Source organism: Spermophilus citellus (assembly GCF_964194105.1).
Source record: "Spermophilus citellus genome assembly, chromosome: 1".
Lineage (NCBI taxonomy): Eukaryota > Metazoa > Chordata > Mammalia > Rodentia > Sciuridae > Spermophilus > Spermophilus citellus.
The window spans coordinates 51,403,561-51,424,832 of record NC_138182.1 but is presented as its reverse complement, the minus strand read 5'-3'; positions in this window follow the sequence as shown (position 1 = coordinate 51,424,832).

Genomic DNA, 21,272 nt, shown 5'->3' with positions numbered 1-21,272 from the left:
CTTTTAGGATTCCATGTTATTTTTAATAAAACTTCCCATGTTTGTGAAAATGCTTCAATTTTTTTTGTTGTTTTGATGACCTTGACAGTTTTGATGAATACTGGCCAGGTATTTTGTAGAATATTAAATATTAGCATATGTTTGATATTTTCTTTTGATTACACCAGGGTAATATATTTTGGGATTAAAAAACACAAGGGAAAAACATGCCATTCTTAGCACATTGACCAAGAGCATACACTTATGATGATATGACTTATCGTCTTATATTAATATTAATCACCTGGATTGGGGTAATGTTTATTAGGTTTCTGGTAATAGAGTTACTACTTTTAACCTTCTTATTTACTCTTTAAATTGAAATCACTGCACAGAACCATACTTAAGGAAGAGATACTATATACACCTCCTTAAAAATGAAGTGTCCCTGTATATTATCTGGATTTTCTACATGGTGGATAATTTATTTTCCTACTTTTTATTTATTTATCCATTTTTTGCATTACTATAGGCATATCAATGTTTATTTTTTCATTATGGTTCCACACTGTGTTTTGTTCTGTGTTTTGTTGCTAGATTATTGCAGGTTTTTCAATTGAGCATTTTTTCAGTTGATTTCTATCCTTTTTGCATAACCCTATCCTAATGGGTTTTCTTTCTTTTATTCTACTTTTTAAAATACTTTCATCCTATCTTGAAATACAAGATGTCCCATGCTCATTTTCTGTATTTTTCTTCCTACTCTTAGAAACAACAATTTCTCCAACTAGCTCTATTTTCTTTATTGGCAAATGATATTAGAAAGCAGTGTAGGTAGGTGGTGTGCTTGCTGTTTCTGGATGGTTTTGCTTTTAGCTTCCCTTAGCTGACAGAGCAAGGACATATGCACATATGCATTTGAATACATATATTTATAGGTATTTCTGTGTGAAACAAACTGTATCTATATTAAATGGAACGTGAATTCATACTGACATTTAAAACTCTAATTCTTCACCAAAGATTTTTCTAGATTCCTTCCATTTTTTAAAAATTTATGAATCCCCGCTCTATTAATCATATTCCAGATTCCACCAACCTTCTACTCATTTATTTAATTGTTCCATTATACATGTACAATGGTTTCAGAATTGTTAATTATACTCCCATAACACTGCAAGAACCAACTTTGCTAATTAGGATCTGGCATTAAGAATTATTTGGCCTTTAGTCTCACATATATCACTTATTTCCAAAACTACTTATGTCAGGGTCTTATTCCTCTACCCTACTGTGAGATGATTTCATAAATTGTTACCATTTTTCCATCAGCATTTCTCTTAAATTGTTTTAAAAATCACCTATAATAAAGTTTAATTTTTGTTCTCCAAACTTCAATGGGTTTTGATAAATGTTTAATATCTTACATTCACCATTATAGTATCATATGGAAGAGTTTCATTTCCCTGAAGTATTTTTGTGATTCATCTACTACCGCACCCTACCATACCCCCACTCAGGAAATCACTGGTGTGATTACTCTTTCTGTAGTTTTTTAAAAATAACATATCATGAAAATCATACAGTATGCATAACACTAGCTTTTTTTTAGCAAGAAGTTAAGATTCATCCTCTTATTCTTGTGGTTAGATAGTTTATTTCACTTTGTTCCTAGATACTATTACACTGTATGGAGATGATTCAATTCATTTTTTCATTTCCCTATTTAGGTATATTTTTGTTGCTTCCATTTTTTTGTCAATGATGAAATTATGATGAATCTTCCATTCACATGTAAGATTTTTTTGTGGACATAGTTTTGAAATCACAATATATATATATTTAGGAATGCAATTCATGAATCATATGGCAAGATTATGTTTCATTTTGTTAGAAATTGCCAAACTGTCTAACAAAATGGCTTTATCAATGTGCATTCACATGAGCAACTGATGAAACTTCCTATTGCTCCACATCCTCAGTACATATTTTCAGTTTTTGTTTTGTTTTGTATTTAATTTAACCATTGTGAAATTGGTAACTCCCTAATGACAAATGACATTGAACATGTTGGATATGCTTATTTCCCTCAATATGCAATCCTTAGGGAGGTTTTCTTCAGAAATTTCCCTTTTAATTGCTTTTTGTTTGTTTTGTTTTCTTGATGAGTTTACGAGTTTTTTAATATTTTGAACACAAGTCTTTTATCAGAGTTATATTTTGTTACTGTTTACTCTCAGGCTGTTATTTATTTTCTCATCTTATTGACAGAGATTTTCAATGAAATTTTTAAAATTTAATGTCCAATGTATCATTTTAAACAGATATTCTTTCTTTCTTTCCTTTTTTTGGGACTGGATATTGAACTCAGGGTCACTCAATCACTGAGCCATATCCCCAGTCCTATTTTGTATTTTATTTAGAGACAGAGTATCACTGAGTTGCTTAGCGCCTCATTATTGCTGAGGCTGGCTTTGAACTTGTGATCCTCCTGCCTCAGCCTCCAAAGTCGCTGGGATTACAGGTGTGTGCCACTATGCCCAGCTGGATATTCCTTTGGATGTTGTATTTAAAAACTCATCACCAAACCCCAAATCATGTGCATTATCTTCAATGTTATCTTTTAGAAGTTTATAGCATTACACTTTGCATTTAGGTCTATGATCCTTTTTTGAATAATATTTTATGTGACATGGGATATCCCTGTTAAATTGAATTTTCATGTGCTTAGATCCAATTGTTCTAGCAATTTGTGTTAACAACAACAGCACAAAAAGAATGTCCTATACAGATTTGCCTGTGATGGTCACATCAGTTGCTTGTGTTTGCTTATGTCTAGCTCCAGGATGTATATATTATATTCCATTACTCTATGTTATAGTTAATTTGAAATTTATAATGTGAGTCTTCCACAAGTTTTCATTTTTTCCAGAATTGTGTTGATTGTCACAGGTCTATTTATTGCCTGTCCACATAAACATTGAATCAGTTTGTTGATCCCTACTATAATTTTTCAATATTTTTATTAAGATGGCCTTGAAGACTTAGATTAAGTAGAGAACAATTAACATCATAAAAATTTTGAGTTTTACAATCCATGAACAAGGAATTTCTATCCATCTACTTAGATGGATAGAAATTTTAATATTACAAATTTCAATTAATTTTTAAAATATTAAAAATTTTAATATTAAAATCAGTTTACTAGTATTTATAATTTTCCACATTTAGGTTTTGTACATAATTTGTGAGGTTTATTTCTAAGTGTTCCATGCTCTGTATGTGATATTTTAATGGTATATTTCATAGATTTTTTTCCTTATTTATTTATTTGTCATAGTATGGGAGCACAGTTGACATCTGTATGTTATCCCTGTATGTTGTAACTTTGTATAAATCTTTTATCTGTACTTGTATGCTTTTGGTTTATGTTTCTATCAATTTTATGGAGTTTTCCTACAATATTTTTTTCTTAAAATAATAACAGTTTTTTTCTTTCCATTCTTTTTAATGTATTCAAATTTCTTACCTTTGTGTACTAGTTAGGTTTTCCACTGTTATATTTAATAGGTCAGGTGATAGCAAACATTCTGGCCCTTTATCTTTTCTTAGAAAGAATAAGATCAGTGTCTTTTTATAAAGAAGGATGTTTGCTGAAGTTTCCTTTGATTGCATTTTTTGGTAGTTTCTTAAAAAAAATCATTTATTTACTCTAATTTGTTATACATGATAACAGAATGCATTTCAATTCATAGTACACATTTAGAGCACAATTTTTCATATCTCTGGTTGTTCACAAAGTAGAGTCACACCATCTATGTCTTCATACATGTACTTAAGGTAATGATGTCCATCTCATTCCACCATCTTTCCTACCACACTTCCTCCTTCCTTCCCCCTCCCTCTCCTTTGCCCTATCTAAAGTTCCTCCATTCCTTTCATGCTCCACTCCCCATCCCCATTATGGATCAGCATCCATATATCAGAGAAATATTCAGCCTTTGGTTTTTTGGGATTGTCTTACTTCTCTTGGCATAATATTCTCCAACTCCACCCATTTACCTGAAAATGCCATGATTTTATTCTCTTTTAATGCTGAATAATATTCCATTGTGTATATACACCACAGTTTCTTTATCCATTCATCTACTGAAGGGAATGTAGATTGGTTCTACAGTTAGCTATTGTAAATTGTGGTGCTATAAACATTGATGTGGCAGATTTCTTTCATTCTTTTTCTTTCTTTTTTCCTTTTTTTCTTTCTTTTTTCTTAATTAAGAAAAGTATCCTTATTCTAGTTTTCTGAGACTTTTTTTCATTAATTGTGCTTGGATTTGGTTATGTGCTTTCCTGTTTCAATTGATATGACCATATGATTTTCTTTAGCCTGTTGATCTAGTGGATTAAACTAACATTCTCCAAATATTAAATGAAGCTTCTTTATTTGAGCTGAAATCCCAGGATTGTACAATATTATAATAAGTTTCACCTGGCCAAAACTTATAATCCTTTTTTACATTGTTGTATGAAATGTTTTGTTAAGATGTTTGTATCTATGTTCCTGAAGGACATTTGTTTGCAGTTTTCCTTTCTAGTAATGTCTTTATCTAGTGTTGGCATTAAGATAATGGTCTGGTAGAATAAGTTTAGAAGTTTTCTATCTCCTCTTGTTTGCTGGAAGAGATGTGTGGAGTTGAAACCATTTTTTTCTTAAATGCTTGTTATGCTTAATCTGTGAAAACATTATGGATTTATATTTTATTTTTAGAAGGTTTTTAATTGTCAATTAACTTTCTTTAATATATCACAGTATTTACATTATCTTTTCTCTTTGGGTGAATTTGATAATTTTCATTTTTCAAGTTATTGTTAAAAAATGCTTTTGTTTTTTGTTGAAATCCTGTTTTGTTTTTCTTTTACTTGTAGTTTTGATAATCGCCATTCTGACTGGTATGAGATAAAATCTCAATGTAGTTTTAACCTGCATTTCTCTAATTGCTAGATGTTGACCATTATTTTCATGTATTCGTTGACCATTTGTGTTTCTTCTTCTGAAAAGTGTCTGTTTAGTTCCTTTGTCCATGTTTTGATTAGGTTATTTGTATTTTCAGTGATAAGTTTTATGAGTTCTTTGGCTATCCTGGGCATTAATGCCCTATCTGAGGTGCAGGTGGCAAAGATTTTTCCTGTACTATAGGCTCTCTTTACATTTTTTTTCTTTGCTTTGAACAGTTTTTTTTCATTTGATGCCATCCATTTATTGATTGCTTTCTTCTTCTCTTTCTCCTCTTTTTCCTTCATGATAGTGGAGATTGAATGTAGCAGCATTTACCACTGAACTATATACCGAAGCATTTTATTATTGTTGGGTTTTTTTATATATTTTAAGATGGGTCTTGATAAGTTTCCAAGATTGGCCTTGAACCCTCCTGCCTCAGCCTCCTGAGTAGTTAGCATATGTTGCCCCACCTGGTTCATCTTCACTGATTTCTGCTAGAATATTTATTATTTATTTTCTTCTGCTCATTTTGGGTTTAACTTTTTTTTTTTTACTTTTTAAAAATTTGTTTTGATTAGTTACACATGACAGTACAATTATCTTGGCATATCATACATTTGAATCTGATGGGATATAATTTCTCATTTTTCTGAGTGTACAGGTTGCAGAATTTTTTTAAGATTCCTAATAGCAGTTAATGTTATTGACTTATGATTCTTCTTATTTTTTAATGCATGCATGCTTTTCTATAAATTTGTCTCTAAGCATTGATTTCACAGCATCCCACATAGTTTGAGACATTATATTTTCACTTTCAGTTAGTTTGTGGTATTTAAAATGTTTCTTGAGTGCTCATGTGTGGTTTTTATGATTTAGAAATGTTTTGTTTCATTTCCAAATCTTGTGGAATTTTCCAGATATTTTTGTCTTATATATGTTCAATATAACTATATTGCGATTTTATAATAAATTTACATGAATTATATTTCATTAAAGTCATTAACATGTGTTTATGATCAAGAATATTATTGGTCTCAAAGAATGTTCTATATGAGCTAAAGAAGAATGTTTATTCTGAGATTAGATGAAGTTTTCAATGAGCATCAGTTTGATGAAGCTGATTTATAGTGCTGTTCAGATCAACTATATCTGTATTGAATTTCTGCCTGCTTGATCTATCAATAAATGATGAACAGTACTTAAGTCTCCTATTCTAATAGTGGATTTTTCTATGTCTTTATTTCAGTTCTACCAGTTTTTTTTCTCATATATTTAAACATATGTTTTTAGGTGCATATATACTCAGGATTGTCAAATATTTGTGAGGTATTAACCCCTTAGTCATTTTGTAACATCTTTCTTTATCTGTGGTATGTTTTTCTTATCTGAAATGTATTTTGGATGAAATTATTATAACTCCTCTAGCTTTGTTTTGATTAACAGTATCATTCATGTTAGCTGAGTTTCCCGAATCTATGTTTTGATATCTGCTGCTTATTTTGGAAAGTTCTTGGTCAGTATTGTCTTAAAAATATTCTCCCTATTACCTTTTCTTTAATTTTCTGGTACTAACATTGCATGCACTTTTTAAAATTTATCAGGGTTCTTATATTACAACTTTATAATAAGTCAGATATCCACTATAAAAATAAGAAAGAACATTCAATAGTTAATTCACAAAAGGTGACCCATGAATGTCCAAAAAAAAAAAACTCATAAAAATGTTAGTATTATTATTCAATATTTGATGCAAATTTGTCTGGAGTAATTTTTAAAATGATTATAGTTGAAAAGAGCTGTAATAATAAGTTTTAATGAGAACTTTGAACATCTGGAAATCTCATATGCCATTGGTATAAATACAAAATGTCACATCTACTTTGCACAGTTGTGTGACAGTATCTTAAAATCAAATGTACTTGTGCCCTAAAATCCAACAGTTCAATTTGTAGATAACTACATAATAGAGATTAATACATGTGACATATAAATATATGAATATATATTATTAGCAGAATTAGTCATTAAGAACTATTAGAAAAATGCTTATTAATTGATAAATAAGTGAAGTATTTTTGAAATAATCATAATATGAAATACTACTAGAATTTACAAAATATATGATATTAATATTAAAATATTAGCATATGTAAAAATATTATATTAAGTAATCTAAGTGAAACACAAAACAGCAGGTTTATGTTTATTTCTACTAAATTATGCTAACCTGAAATTCTAGTGACATAAAGCAGACCAATGTTTGTCTAGGTTTTTATGTGAGAGGTGGATTGACTGCAAAATAAAACAGGTTAGGGAACTATCTCAGGAACTGTGCTAGTCATGTGATTCTATGCAATTCCCAAACTCATCCATTTGTACATATAATTTGGTTGAACTTTATTCTATAAATAATACCTCAATAAAGGCAAAGAAAAAAATATTTCAACTGTAGTCTACAAACTGGAAGAAGGATGTTGTATTTGAATGTCTTTGTGTGACATAAGTTCTTCCCTTGAACAAAGAGTAAAAGACCCCCAAACTTACTTCTATTCAATGCAGGAAGCAGCTGTCTTACTTGATCTATAGAAACTTAATTCCGGATTTTAAACACCTAATTTGTGCCATAAGTGACAGTATAGTCCTATCTAATCTGGGGAACAGAACTCTTCAGACAATTGAAAATCTGTCTTTGCCCCAAATCTGGGCACTTTAGCTGAAGCAGCATTTTTTTTTCTGCATGTGATTAAAATAAAAGAAAGAAAGGAAGAAGGAAAAAAGCAAGGAAGAAAGAAAAAAAGAAAGGAAGGAAGTGTTTTGTAGCAGATAAAATCAGTCTGGCACTCATCCTGGAATTTTTATTCATTGCAATAAAATTTTTTAAAAAAACCTGTGTCAAAGAAAAAGGTAGATCCTATTTATAGTTTTTGAATCACCTTACGATGTTGAAACTTTGAAGTGCATTGAGTATTTTCAGTAGTAAAAGTGTTCTTGTTTTTCTTTTTGTTTTGTTTTGTATTTACTAAAGAGAAATGATGCTAAGAAAATGTGTAAAAGTCGAGAATGCAAAGAATGATCATTTTAATAAGGAATTTTTTGAATAATATATAAGACTGATAAAATTTTGTATTTAAGCTTTGCTTTGATATCTACTGCCAATATTGTTTGAGTTCTCTGTTTCATTAATGTTAAATTATTTTAATTTTACAATTGGTTTTCTTGTATTATATTATAGCCAACATGTTCCATTCTTGCCTATCCCTGACTCCTTAAGATAATTAGATTATACTCCATTTGAATAAGGTTTTAGAAATTGAATCACAAAATATGTAGCATTTTGAAATTGTTTCTTTTTAACTAAACACAATTCCCTTGACATCATTCATGTTTTTCATCGCTAGTGATTCTTTTGCATTTTTGTGAAATATTCCATAAATTGAACTCCTATAGTTTGTTTTACCATTAACCCACTGCAGAACAACAAGGAATTTTCCATGTTTTGCCTGTTACCAATAAAGCTGCTATAAAAATTAATTACATTTTTGTATAAATACGAGTCCCAAGTTTTTATAAATAAGGTTTTAGTGCTAAATAGCCACAGCTATTAATCTACCTATTGTCAAGGGCTGTTTATATTGTATAAATCTTTTTATGACAGAGTTGGAAAATTGCAACATATACTATATGTCTTCCAAGTTTAACATGTTTACCCTTTATTCCTTTCAATTTTCACTAAATCCTGATCATAATAATTCAAATAATTTCGTTAATTTTAATAATCCACACATTAATTTTGAAGTGATTTTTCTAATGACCAGGATTCAGGAAATTATTTGTGCCCAAATATGCCAGTTGTAGTTTTAAATTTGTTTGTTTGATGTTTCTTGAGCAAGTTATGTTTTTTAGGTATTTTTAAAATATTGTAAAAATAAAAAGAAACAGATGTCAGAAAGAAAATAGGTAGAAAGGAAGGAACAAGGTAGGAAGGAAAGAGAAATGTGACAGAGATTGTAGAAGCCTCAGAAAGCCTGCATTATTTATTTGCCATACAATTAAATGTTCTTACATGTATTAAATCTCTTTTTTTGCTTTCTTTTTTTTTTCTTTTTTTATTGGTTGTTCAAAACATTACATAGTTCTTGATATATCATATTTCTTACCTCTTTGAGGAATCTAGAACCTTATGCCTGAAAGAATTGACTCATTGTTTAACCTGGATGGTCAAAAAAGGCTGGTCTCACTAAAAGGTCTGGATCCCTTTTTCAGTTCCATACCAGAGCCACTTCTCAGATTTCAAATCCTTGATGAGAAGGCTGATCCACAATGAAAAAAGCTCTGGAAATCAAGGTAAGATTTTGGTGATGAACTTCCCAGATCTTTTCCATCGAGGCCTATAATCCTTATTTCGATAAATATACAATGGGGAAAGAAAACTATTCAGATGTATTAAGAAAATGTCCTGTTTAAACAATCACAGTTTCAAGACCAACTAGCCTTATGCAATCAAGCACAGGAAAATATGCATTCTTTTTTTTTTATTGGTTGTTCAAAACATTACATAGTTCTTGATATATCATATTTCACACTTTGATTCAAGTGGGTTATGAACTCCCATTTTTACCCCGTATACAGATTGCAGAGTCACATCAGTTACACTTCCACTGATTTACTTATTGACATAATCATGTCTGTTGTATTCTGCTGCCTTTCCTATCCTCTACTATCCCCCCTCCCCTCCCCTCCCCTCCCCTCTTCTCTCTCTACCCCCTCTACTGTAATTCATTTCTCCCCCTTGTATTATTTTCCCCTTTCCCCTCACTTCCTCTTGTATGTAATTTTGTATAACCCTGAGGGTCTCCTTCCATTTCCATGCAATTTCCCTTCTCTCTTCCTTTCCCTCCCACCTCTCATCCCTGTTTAATGTTAGTCTTCTTCCCATGCTCTTCTTCCCTACTCTGTTCTTAGTTACTCTCCTTATATCAAAGAAGACATTTGGCATTTGATTTTTAGGGATTGGCTAGCTTCACTTAGCATAATCTGCTCTAATGCCATCCATTTCCCTCCAAATTCTATGATTTTGTCATTTTTTAATGCAGAGTAATACACCATTGTTTATAAATGCCACATTTTTATTTATCCATTCGTCTATTGAAGGGCATCTAGGTTGGTTCCACAGTCTTGCTATTGTGAATTGTGCTGCTATGAACATCAATGTAGCAGTGTCCCTGTAGCATGCTCTTTTTAGGTCTTTAGGGAATAGACCGAGAAGGGGAATAGCTGGGTCAAATGGTGGTTCCATTCCCAGCTTTCCAAGAAATCTCCATACTGCTTTCCAAATTGGCTGCACCAATTTGCAGTCCCACCAACAATGTACAAGTGTACCCTTTTCCACACATCCTCGCCAGCACTTGTTGTTGTTTGACTTCATAATGGCTGCCAATCTTACTGGAGTGAGATGGTATCTTAGGGTGGTTTTGATTTGCATTTCTCTGACTGCTAGAGATGGTGAGCATTTTTTCATGTACTTGTTGATTGATTGTATGTCCTCCTCTGAGAAGTGTCTGTTCAGGTCCTTGGCCCATTTGTTGATTGGGTTATTTATTATCTTATTGTCTAATTTTTTGAGTTCTTTATATACTCTGGATATTAGGGCTCTATCTGAAGTGTGAGGAGTAAAGATTTGTTCCCATGATGTAGGCTCCCTATTTACCTCTCTTATTGTTTCTTTTGCTGAGAAAAAAAATTTAGTTTGAGTAAGTCCCATTTGTTGATTCTAGATATTAACTCTTGTGCTATGGGTGTCCTATTGAGGAATTTGGAGCCTGACCCCACAGTATGTAGGTCGTAGCCAACTTTTTCTTCTATCAGATGCCGTGTCTCTGATTTGATATCAAGCTCCTTGATCCATTTTGAGTTAACTTTTGTGCATGGCGAGAGAAAGGGATTCAGTTTCATTTTGTTGCATATGGATTTCCAGTTTTCCCAGCACCATTTGTTGAAGATGCTATCCTTCCTCCATTGCATGCTTTTAGCCCCTTTATCGAATATAAGAAAGTTGTAGTTTTATGGGTTGGTTTCTGTGTCCTCTATTCTGTACCATTGGTCCACCCGCCTGTTTTGGTACCAGTACCATGCTGTTTTTGTTACTATTGCTCTGTAGTATAGTTTGAAATCTGGTATCGCTATGCCACCTGATTCACACTTCCTGCTTAGCATTGTTTTTGCTATTCTGGGTCTTTTATTTTTCCATATGAATTTCATGATTGCTTTCTCTATTTCTACAAGAAATGCTGTTGGGATTTTGATTGGCATTGCATTAAACCTATAGAGAACTTTTGGTAATATCGCCATTTTGATGATGTTAGTTCTGCCTGTCCATGAACAGGGTATATTTTTCCATCTTCTAAGATCTTCTTCAATTTCTCTCTTTAGGGTTCTGTAGTTTTCATTGTATAAGCCTTTTGCCTCTTTTGTTAGGTTGATTCCCAAGTATTTTATCATTTTTGAGGATATTGTGAATGGAGTGGTTGACCTCATTTCCATTGGAGAGGATTTGTCGCTGATATACAGGAATGCCTTTGATTTATGCGTGTTGATTTTATATCCTGCCACTTTGCTGAATTCATTTACTAGCTCTAATAGTTTCTTTGTAGACCCTTTTGGGTCTGCTAGGTATAGAATCATGTCATCTGCAAATAGTGATAATTTAAGTTCTTTTTTTCCTATTTTTATGCCTTTAATTTCTTTTGTCTGTCTAATTGCTCTGGCCAGTGTTTCGAAAACTATGTTGAACAGAAGTGGTGATAGGGGGCATCCCTGTCTTGTTCCAGATTTTAGAGGGAATGCCTTCAATTTTTCTCCATTCAGAATGATGCTAGCCTGAGGCTTAGCATAGATTGCTTTTACAATGTTGAGGTATGTTCCTGTTATCCCTAGTTTTTCGAGAGTTTTGAACATAAAGGGATGCTGTACTTTGTCGAATGCTTTTTCCACATCTATCGAGATGATCATATGGTTCTTATTTTTAAGTCTATTGATGTGGTGGATAACATTTATTGATTTCTGTATATTGAACCAGCCTTGCATCCCAGGGATGAATCCTACTTGATCATGGTGCACAATTTTTTTGATATGTTTTTGTATCCGATTTGCGAGAATTTTATTGAGGATTTTTGCATTTAGGTTCATTAGAGATATAGGTCTGTAGTTTTCTTTCTTTGAAGTGTCTTTGTCTGGTTTAGGAATCAGGGTGATGTTGGCCTCATAGAATGAATTTGGAAGTTCTCCCTCTTTTTCTATTTCCTGAAATAACTTGAAAAGTATTGGTATTAGTTCCTCTTTAAAGGTTTTGTAAAACTCTGCTGTATACCCGTCCGGTCCTGGGCTTTTCTTAGTTGGTAATCTTTTGATGGTTTCTTCTATTTCCTCAATTGATATTGGTCTGTTTAGGTTGTCTATATCCTCCTGTCTCAATCTGGGCAGATCACATGACTTAAGAAATTAATCGATGCCTTCACTATCTTCTATTTTATTGGAGTATAAGGATTCAAAATAATTTCTGATTATCTTCTGTATTTCTGAAGTGTCTGTTGTGATATTGCCTTTTTCATCCTGTATGCTAGTAATTTGAGTTCTCTCTCTTCTTCTCTTCATTAACATGGCTAAGGGTCTGTCGATCTTATTTATTTTTCAAAGAACCAACTTTTAGTTTTATCAATTTTTTCAATTGTTTCTTTTGTTTCGATTTCATTAATTTCAGCTCTGATTTTAATTATTTCTTGCCTTCTACTTCTTTTACTGTTGTTTTACTCTTCTTTTTCTAGGATTTTGAGATGAAGTATGAGATCATTTATAGAATTTTGAGATGAAGTATGAGATCATTTATTTGTTGGTTTTTTCTTTTTTTAAGGAATGAACTCCATGCAATGAATTTTCCTCTTAGAACTGCTTTCATTGTGTCCCATAGATTCCGATATGTTGTGTCTGTGTTTTCATTTATCTCTAAGAATTTTTTAATTTCCTCCTTGATGTCTTCTATAACCCATTGATCATTCAGTAACCTATTGTTCATTATCCAAGTGATGCATGATTTTTCTTCCTTCTTTTATCATTGATTTTCAGTTTCATTCCATTATGATCAGATAAGATGCATGGTATTATCTCTACTCCTTTATATTGTCTAAGACTTGCCCTGTGACATAATATATGATCTATTTTTGAGAAGGATCCATGTGCTGCTGAGAAAAAAGTGTAACTGCTTGATGTTGGGTGGTATATTCTATATATGTCAATTAAGTCTAGGTTATTAATTGTGTTATTGAGTTCTATAGTTTCCTTATTCAACTTTTGTTTGGAATATCTGTCCAGTGGTGAGAGAGGTGTGTTGAAGTCTCCCATGATTATTGTATGGTGGTCTATTAGACTATTGAACTTGAGAAGAGTTTGTTTGATGAACATAGCTGCACCATTGTTTGGGGCATATATATTTATGATTGTTATGTCTTGTTGGTGTATGGTTCCCTTGAGCAGTATGTAGTGTCCCTCTTTATCCCTTTTGATTAACTTTGGCTTGAAATCTATTTTATTTGATATGAGTATGGACACTCCTGCTTGTTTCCACAGTCCATATGAGTGATATCATTTTTCCCAACCTTTCACCTTCAGTCTATGTATGTCTTTTCCTGTCAAATGCGTCTCCTGTAGGCAGAATATTGTTGGTTCATGTTTTGTGATCCATTCTACTAGCCTGTGTCTCTTAATTGGTGAGTTTAAGCCATTAACATTTAGGGTTATTATTGAGATATGGGTTGTTCTTCCAGCCATATTTGTTTATTTATGTTAATAAACATGGTTTGTTTTCCTCTTTGATTATTTTCCCCCCTTTACTGTCCTACCTCCCACTGTTGGTTTTCATTGTTATTTTCCATTTCCTCTTCCTGTAATGTTTTGCCGAGGATTTTTTGGAGAGATGGTTTTCTAGCTGCAAATTCTTTTAACTTTTGTTTATCGTGGAAGGTTTTAATTTCATCTTCCATCCTGAAGCTTGATTTTGCTGGATACACAATTCTTGGTTGGAACCCATTTTCTTTCAGTGTTTGAAATATGTTATTCCAGGATCTTCTAGCTTTCAAAGTCTGTGTTGAGAGATCAGCTGTTATCCTGATTGGTTAACCCCTAAATGTAATCTGCTTCCTTTCTCTTGTAGCTTTTAAAATTCTCTCCTTATTCTGTATGTTGGACATCTTCATTATAATGTGTCTAGGTGTGGATCTCTTATGATTTTGCACATTCGGTGTCCTGTATGCTTCTAGGATTTGGGATTCTGTCTCGTTCTTCAAGTCTGGGAAGTTTTCTCGAATTATTTCATTGAATAGTTGCTCATTCCTTTGGTTTGGACCTCTATACCTTCCTGTATCCCAATGACTCTTAAGTTTGGTTTCTTTATGTTATCCCATATTTCTTGGATGTTCTGCTCATGGTTTCTTAACAGTCTTGCTGAGCTGTCTATCTTCTTTTCAAGTTGAAATACTTTGTCTTCTTTGTCTGATGTTCTGTCTTCTAAGTGTTCTACTCTGCTGGTAGTATTTTCAATTGAGTTTTTAAGTTGGTTTATTGCTTCCTGCATTTCTAGGATTTCTGTTTGTTTGCTTTTTATAACCTCTATCTCCCTGTATAGTTGATCTTTTGCTTCCTGGATTTGTTTATGTATTTCATTGTTGAAGAGATCTTTCATCGTCTGATTTTGCTGTCTAATGTCTTCCTTGAGACACCAGATCATCTGAAGCATGTATATCCTGAATTCTTTATCTGACATTCCATCTGCTGCAGATATTACCTCATCTAACGTTGAGTTGACCTGCATTGCTTGTGGTCCTTTCTTTCCTTGTCTCTTCATACTGTTCGCGTTTCTTTCTGATTGCTGAAACTGTTGTGTTATTGAATTTTCACCCTATATATTTGTATTACTCTTGTATAGTTGCAAAGTCTCCCGCGCAGGCGCGGGCAGGGGCTCTGCTCCTCCTCCAATTGGGGCAATGTGCCTACCACACCGGCAGGCCACTGGGCCTGTTCTGCAGGTTGGTAGCAGGTGCGCCTACCTTGCAGGCGCGGGCGGCGGCTCTGCCCCTCTGCGGGCCGCTGGGCCTGTCCTGTCGGTGGTCGCAGTTCCGCCTACTTTGCAGGCGCGGGCAGCGGCTCTGCCCCTCTGAAGGCCGCTGGGCCTGTTCTGCCAGTGGGTGGCAGGTTCACCTACCTTGCAGGGGCGGGCGGCGGCTCTGCCCCTCTGCGGGTCGCTGGGCCTGTTCTGTCAGTGGTCACAGTTCCGCCTACCTTGCAGGTGCGGGGGGGGCAGCTCTGCCCCTCCGCAGGCCGCTGGGCCTGTTCTGTTGGTGGGTCGCAGGTCTGCCTACCTTGCAGGCAAGTGGGGCGGCTCTGCCCCTCTGCGGGTTCCTGGGCCTATTCTGCCGGTGGGTCGCAGGTCCACCTACCTTGCAGGCGTGGTTGGCAGCTCTGTCCCTCCGCGGGCCACAGGGCCTGTTCTGTGGGTGGTCACAGTTCCACCTACCTTGTATGCGCAGGGGGATGGGGCGGCTATGCCCCTCAGCGGGCCACTGGGCCTATTCTTCAGGTGGGTTGCAGGTCTGCCTATTTTGCAGGCGTGGTTGGCAGCTCTGCCCCTCCGCAGGGGACTGAGCCTGTTCTGTTGGTGGTCACAGTTCTGCCTAGCTTGCTGGCGTGGGTGGAGGGGGCAGGTCTGCTCCTCCGCGGATTGCTGGGCCTATTCTGCTGGTGGGTTGCAGGTCTGCCTACTTTGCAGGTGTGGTTGGCATCTCTGCCCCTCCGCAGGCCACTGAGCCTGTTCTACTGGTGGTCACAGTTCCGCCTACCTTGCTGGCGCAGGGGGAGGGGGAAGCTCTGCCCCTCAGCAGGCCGCTGGGCCTGTTCTGCTGGTGGGTCGCAGGTCCGCCTACCTTGCAGGCGCGTGGGGCGGCTCTGCCACTCCGCAGGTTGCTGGGCCTACTCTGCTGGTGGGTCTCAGGTCCGCCTACTTTGCAGGCGTGGTTGGCAGCTCTGCCCCTCCGCAGGCCACTCTGTATTAAATCTTTAATGCTTAAAAATATGCATATGCTACTCATTTAACATAATTTTTTACTAGAGGATTAAATGCTCAGTTTATTTCCAAAGAGAGTGAGTTATTAAGAGACACCTTAGGATTTGGACAGAACTTTGGATGTAAAACCTTTGCAAATAAACTAACTTCTCGAAATGAGAAAAACAATGAACCTCTCAATATATACTTAGTTGGTTACAGTTTTGGACATTCATAAGGAACTCAAAACCAAAGAGCAGCTTCACAAAATTTTATTTATATTATTTGTGTTCATATGCTTTGTAGAAAATCAGGCAAACTAGCTTTTTATTTCTCCTATACTATTTATTTATAAATTCCAAATGCACTCATGAAATCTTTCTATTGAGAATATTGTTCTTGTAATTTTTTGTTGTTGCTTCAGTCACTTCATAATTCTTAAGTTGCTTCCTTTTATGTTTCTAACATATTACATTAGATGTTTTGAAATGTCTTGTAAGTCTGCTTTAGAAAATACTAATTATTCAGTTACTTTACATAGTGATATTTAATGTTGTCAATATTATTTTTTTCAATTGCTTAGAAATATCTTAAAAACAGAAATCTTATTCTCAACAAGCAATTGACTTGAGTATTTGAAAACAAATGACTGTTGTGATTTCAATTTTGAAGTTTTATTATACTCACCAAATGAGAAATGTTTTACAAGAAAAATACTTGATGAGTAATATTACATTTTAATATTCAATTTTATTTTATCTAAAATTATGTTTTATAACATTAAACATTTTGAAATTTGATAAATAATTTAATCTGCAAAGCATAATTTCATTAATCTACTACAGTACTTTTTTAAAATCAGATTTCAGATACATGTGATAGTTAAATTTCAGGCATGTTTTCCTGATGAGAAAGAGGAAAAGATAAAATTTGATAAAGAATCTTGATAGACTGAGATGAGAAAAATATATTCTTTCTTGTTGCATCTGATGAGGATATGATGAATCACTCTTGCATAATTCAATGACAGAAATGAAAAACTCTGGGGAACCAAAGAATTTGTATTCATTAGGAAAGGCAAATACATCTTTCATTTTATTAATATAAAAGGCATAATAGAAAATAGCATTTTATAAGTAAGACAAAATAAGCTTTAAAGTTTGCCTAACTCTGAAGAAGGATAATTCTATGTAGCTTTTAGACTAGTCACTAGAGAAAACTACATTTCTTGCCCTTCTTCAGTCAAAACTGACCACTGAACAGATAGGATGGTTCCTTCTTTGTCTTCTTCTTCTGTTTTTTGTTTGTTTGTTTATTTTGCTGGATGGTAATTTGAAGTAATTAGCATGTTTTATACATAGCACTGTGACTACCTGTCTTAGATACTTTGGAAATGACCACTACTACATGGGTTTTATTCAATTCAAAAACAGTGATAATAGGCATAAAATTTAATAGCACAGACTGGGCAGTTATATTGGCTCCTTTGAAAACCACCATCTCTACTACATGTTTTGTAGCTTTGGAAATGGTATTTAATGTCTCTAAGCCACTATTTGTAACACTGCAGTGAACATGAAAAGATTTGTTGAAAGAAATAAAAATTAATCCATGTAAAAATCCTCAGCACAATATCTATAAAAGAACATGAAGTTGAATGTTTCTTATTATTGAGCTGCCTTTGAACAGATTGCCTCAAATAACTCTGAATTTAGGATTACTGTATACATGTCTTAAAGACAACTCTAAATTGAGAATTAAAATCACTAAAATCTGCAACATAGAGGTTCTGAGTTCTTGAAGAGAATTCGATTTGGTATGCCTGTGAAACTTTAGCTTATTAGCCACTTTGAGTGAATGGCACTCTCAACTATTGTTGCCATGATCACATTTCTTTGTCCCCTCACACCTGCAAGTTTTGCTTCCAAACTGAACACCCACACAATCTATTTCTTGATTACATTTTTCTTAATTAAATGGTATGTACAGAGTTTTCATTTTCAGTTAACACAGGGAAAGAAGGCTGTGTTCTCATAAGTCATTTTTATGAGTTGGGCCCTATCATTTTAATGTGCCAATTAATTAAGTGCTTAATAAAACTGTTTTATTATAGCAAAGCCTATTTGCAGGAGTCTAGTTATAGATGTGTCAGCATTTTTTGTTACTAACTCTCTTTTATCCTCTCCATAACTGTACTACAAAAATTTGCTTTCAGTACAAGTTTTGAAATGATTTGAATTGCAATAACAAGCTATTCTTCATATATAAAAAACAATCAATTTTGTGTGAGACCCTGAGGATGAAGAGGTAGTTAACTAAAGTATTTTCATGCTATCCAGAAATATTTTTTTTACATAATATCAACATGTATACTCTATCTGCCTATATATTAATGATTTTTGGTCATGCTCACAGCTGTTCTTTATTCTTCTGAATCAGTTGGTACATCTTTAATGACAATTTATTCTTACAGAAGAATGAACCTTGAAATAAAGTCTAAATGTAGAACTATAGCTTATTTACATTTTGATTATCAAGATAGAAATATATTCATATGATGACATAGACCTTCTTAAAATATAATACAAAGTGAAATATCCCTATGGAAATGTATGGCAATAAAAAATATTCCAATACAGTAATTAAGTTTTATTTTTAACATTTAAAGAATTTTCCTGACCAATAATACAGAAAATTAGACCTTCATAAAGGCTCAGTGAAATATTGATCTAAAAATTATTGAGTGTTTAAGTTATTACAACATAAAAATTGTTTCTGATGTCCTGATGCTTATTGTATAGCACATTTAATGATTTGAAATATAAGAAGTTTAATTATCTGATATAAATATTAATTAAGATTTTTTTATTTAGTTTGTGAATATTGGCATTTCAGTAAAATAATGGGATTTGTTGAAGAAATTTTAAGCAGATAGGCATGTGGAAGAAAGCAAAGAAAACATTGAAATGACAAACTAGTTGAACATAAAACTTTTTCATTCTTCTGAAACTACTGAACCAATGTGTGACATTTTTCTTTATTTCTGGTGTTTGATATTTTAGGCTTCTCTCTTTTGTTCTTGGTCTGTGCTATTGTTTAAATAAGGAACATCCTCCAAATTTCCAAGTACCAAAAGCTTGGTCCCCAGTCCCTGGCTCTATTGGAAGGTGGTGGTCCCTATAAGGTTTGGGGCTACTGGAAGGTTTTTAGGTCACTGGGGGGTGCTTTTGAAAGGGATTGTGGGATCCAAGCCCTCGCCTCCCCCTCTCTCTCTCTCTCTCTCTCTCTCTCTCTCTCTCTTCCCAACCATGAGGTTGATGGTTTTGCTCTGCTATGTGCTTCTTGCTGTGATATGCATCTTTTGGCCCCAAAGAAATAATTCTAATTTATCATAGATGGAAATCTCCAAAACTGAAAACCAAAATAAACTTTTATTTTTATTATTATTATTTTTTTGAGAGAGAGAGAGAGAAAGAGAGAGAAATTTTTAATATTTATTTTTTTAGTTATTGGCGGACACAACATCTTTTGTTTGTATGTGGTGCTGAGGATGGAACCCGGGCCACACGCATGCCAGCGAGCGCTATACCACTAGAGCCACATCCCCAGCCCAACTTTTATTTTTATTAAAAAAAAAGAGTGGTCTGTTGTGGAAGAATTAGAAACAGGAGAAAAGAATTATCTGTGCATTTTAAAAATGTATGTTTTACTTCTTCCCACATAAAGCTCTCAATTGTGATTAGATATGCATGACAATAAAAAATCTAGATTATGTATATTAAGAGAACTAATGGAACACAGAACAATATAAATGCTATTGCTAATATCAAACAGAACACAGGTGAGCTTAAGGAATACTTTTAACATCTGAGCTTTGGCATAGTTCAATCTTACTCATAAGAGAAAAACTTGAAAAATACACGGATGGAAAAATATAAATGAATCATAAGAGGTTTTGAAAAATTACCTAAAATTTCAATTCCTGGGCCATGCTTTTCAAACCAAATTTTTAAATATGCTATTCAAGTCAATAGTTTCAGGTGCAAAGATTTTGCATGAATGCAATCAGCCAATATTCTCATGTCTATTTTTATGAGTGATTGAGCCCAAATGCTTTTAATGTGTAATAGCTGGTAGGTGCTTATAACCGTAGACTGCTGGGATATGATGTGTAATTTAAGAGGCTATCCTATTACTACTATACTTCATAGTAATTTTGAATTTTTAATAACATATTTCAATGTAATTTATAATGAAATGTTATCAGGTAGATAAAGGAATTAAAAAGTCAGAAAATTGTGCATGTAACCGTAATCATATATTGAAATTTTTTGTATAAAACCTATCAGAAATGCAAAGTTATTTTGTAGCACCATTTCAAAGCACTCAGTAAGACTGTGGTTCTCCAACAACCATCAAATAGATAAATACATATTGGCAATGTAAATTTACTAAAAGGAAGCAAAACGAAGACTAAAGTACACAAAATAATTTGCTGTAAGTTTAAAAAAAATAACTTAAATACAGAATAGCAATTAATAGAGGGTTTAAAGTATATGTATATTTGTGGGTGTAAGATAAATATACTTTGAGATTCTGTCACCAAACACCAAATATATGTACAATTAAGACATACTGATAAAAAAAATTTAAAAAAAGCTAAGTGTATAGTTTAGCAGTAAAATGCTGGACTTCCAGGTGTGGGGCTTGGTTTGATCTCCAACACTGAAACAAAACAAACAATACAGATAATTTTTAAAATCCTGTAAATATCACAAATTATCAAATGACTATAAAAATATTGGACCAAAGTTTGTAATTTCAAGATGAAATTACTAAAGAATATCTATCTTTCATTCAAAAATAATTGAAAGAGGAAAAAAAATACAAAAAAAATATTTCATGGAAATAAATGAGAATAACAACTTTCAAAGCATAAAAGTTGGAAGTGGGATAAAGTGGTACATGACTTTGCAGTGTGAGCAGAGGGAAAGGGTAACTCTCTGCAGAAGAAAAGCCTAAAATTAAAAGCAAGATGGTTTCCCAAGCAGGGAGTAGTAACATGAGGTATTATGGAATATAGGAATTAGAACAAGTATTGAAGGGCAGGAGTCTGATCTAGAGAGTGTTCAAAGAAAATGAGACTCCCAGAAAGGTACACCAGCTCTGAGGCCTAGATGTCTTTCTAGCCAGCTCATCATAAAACTT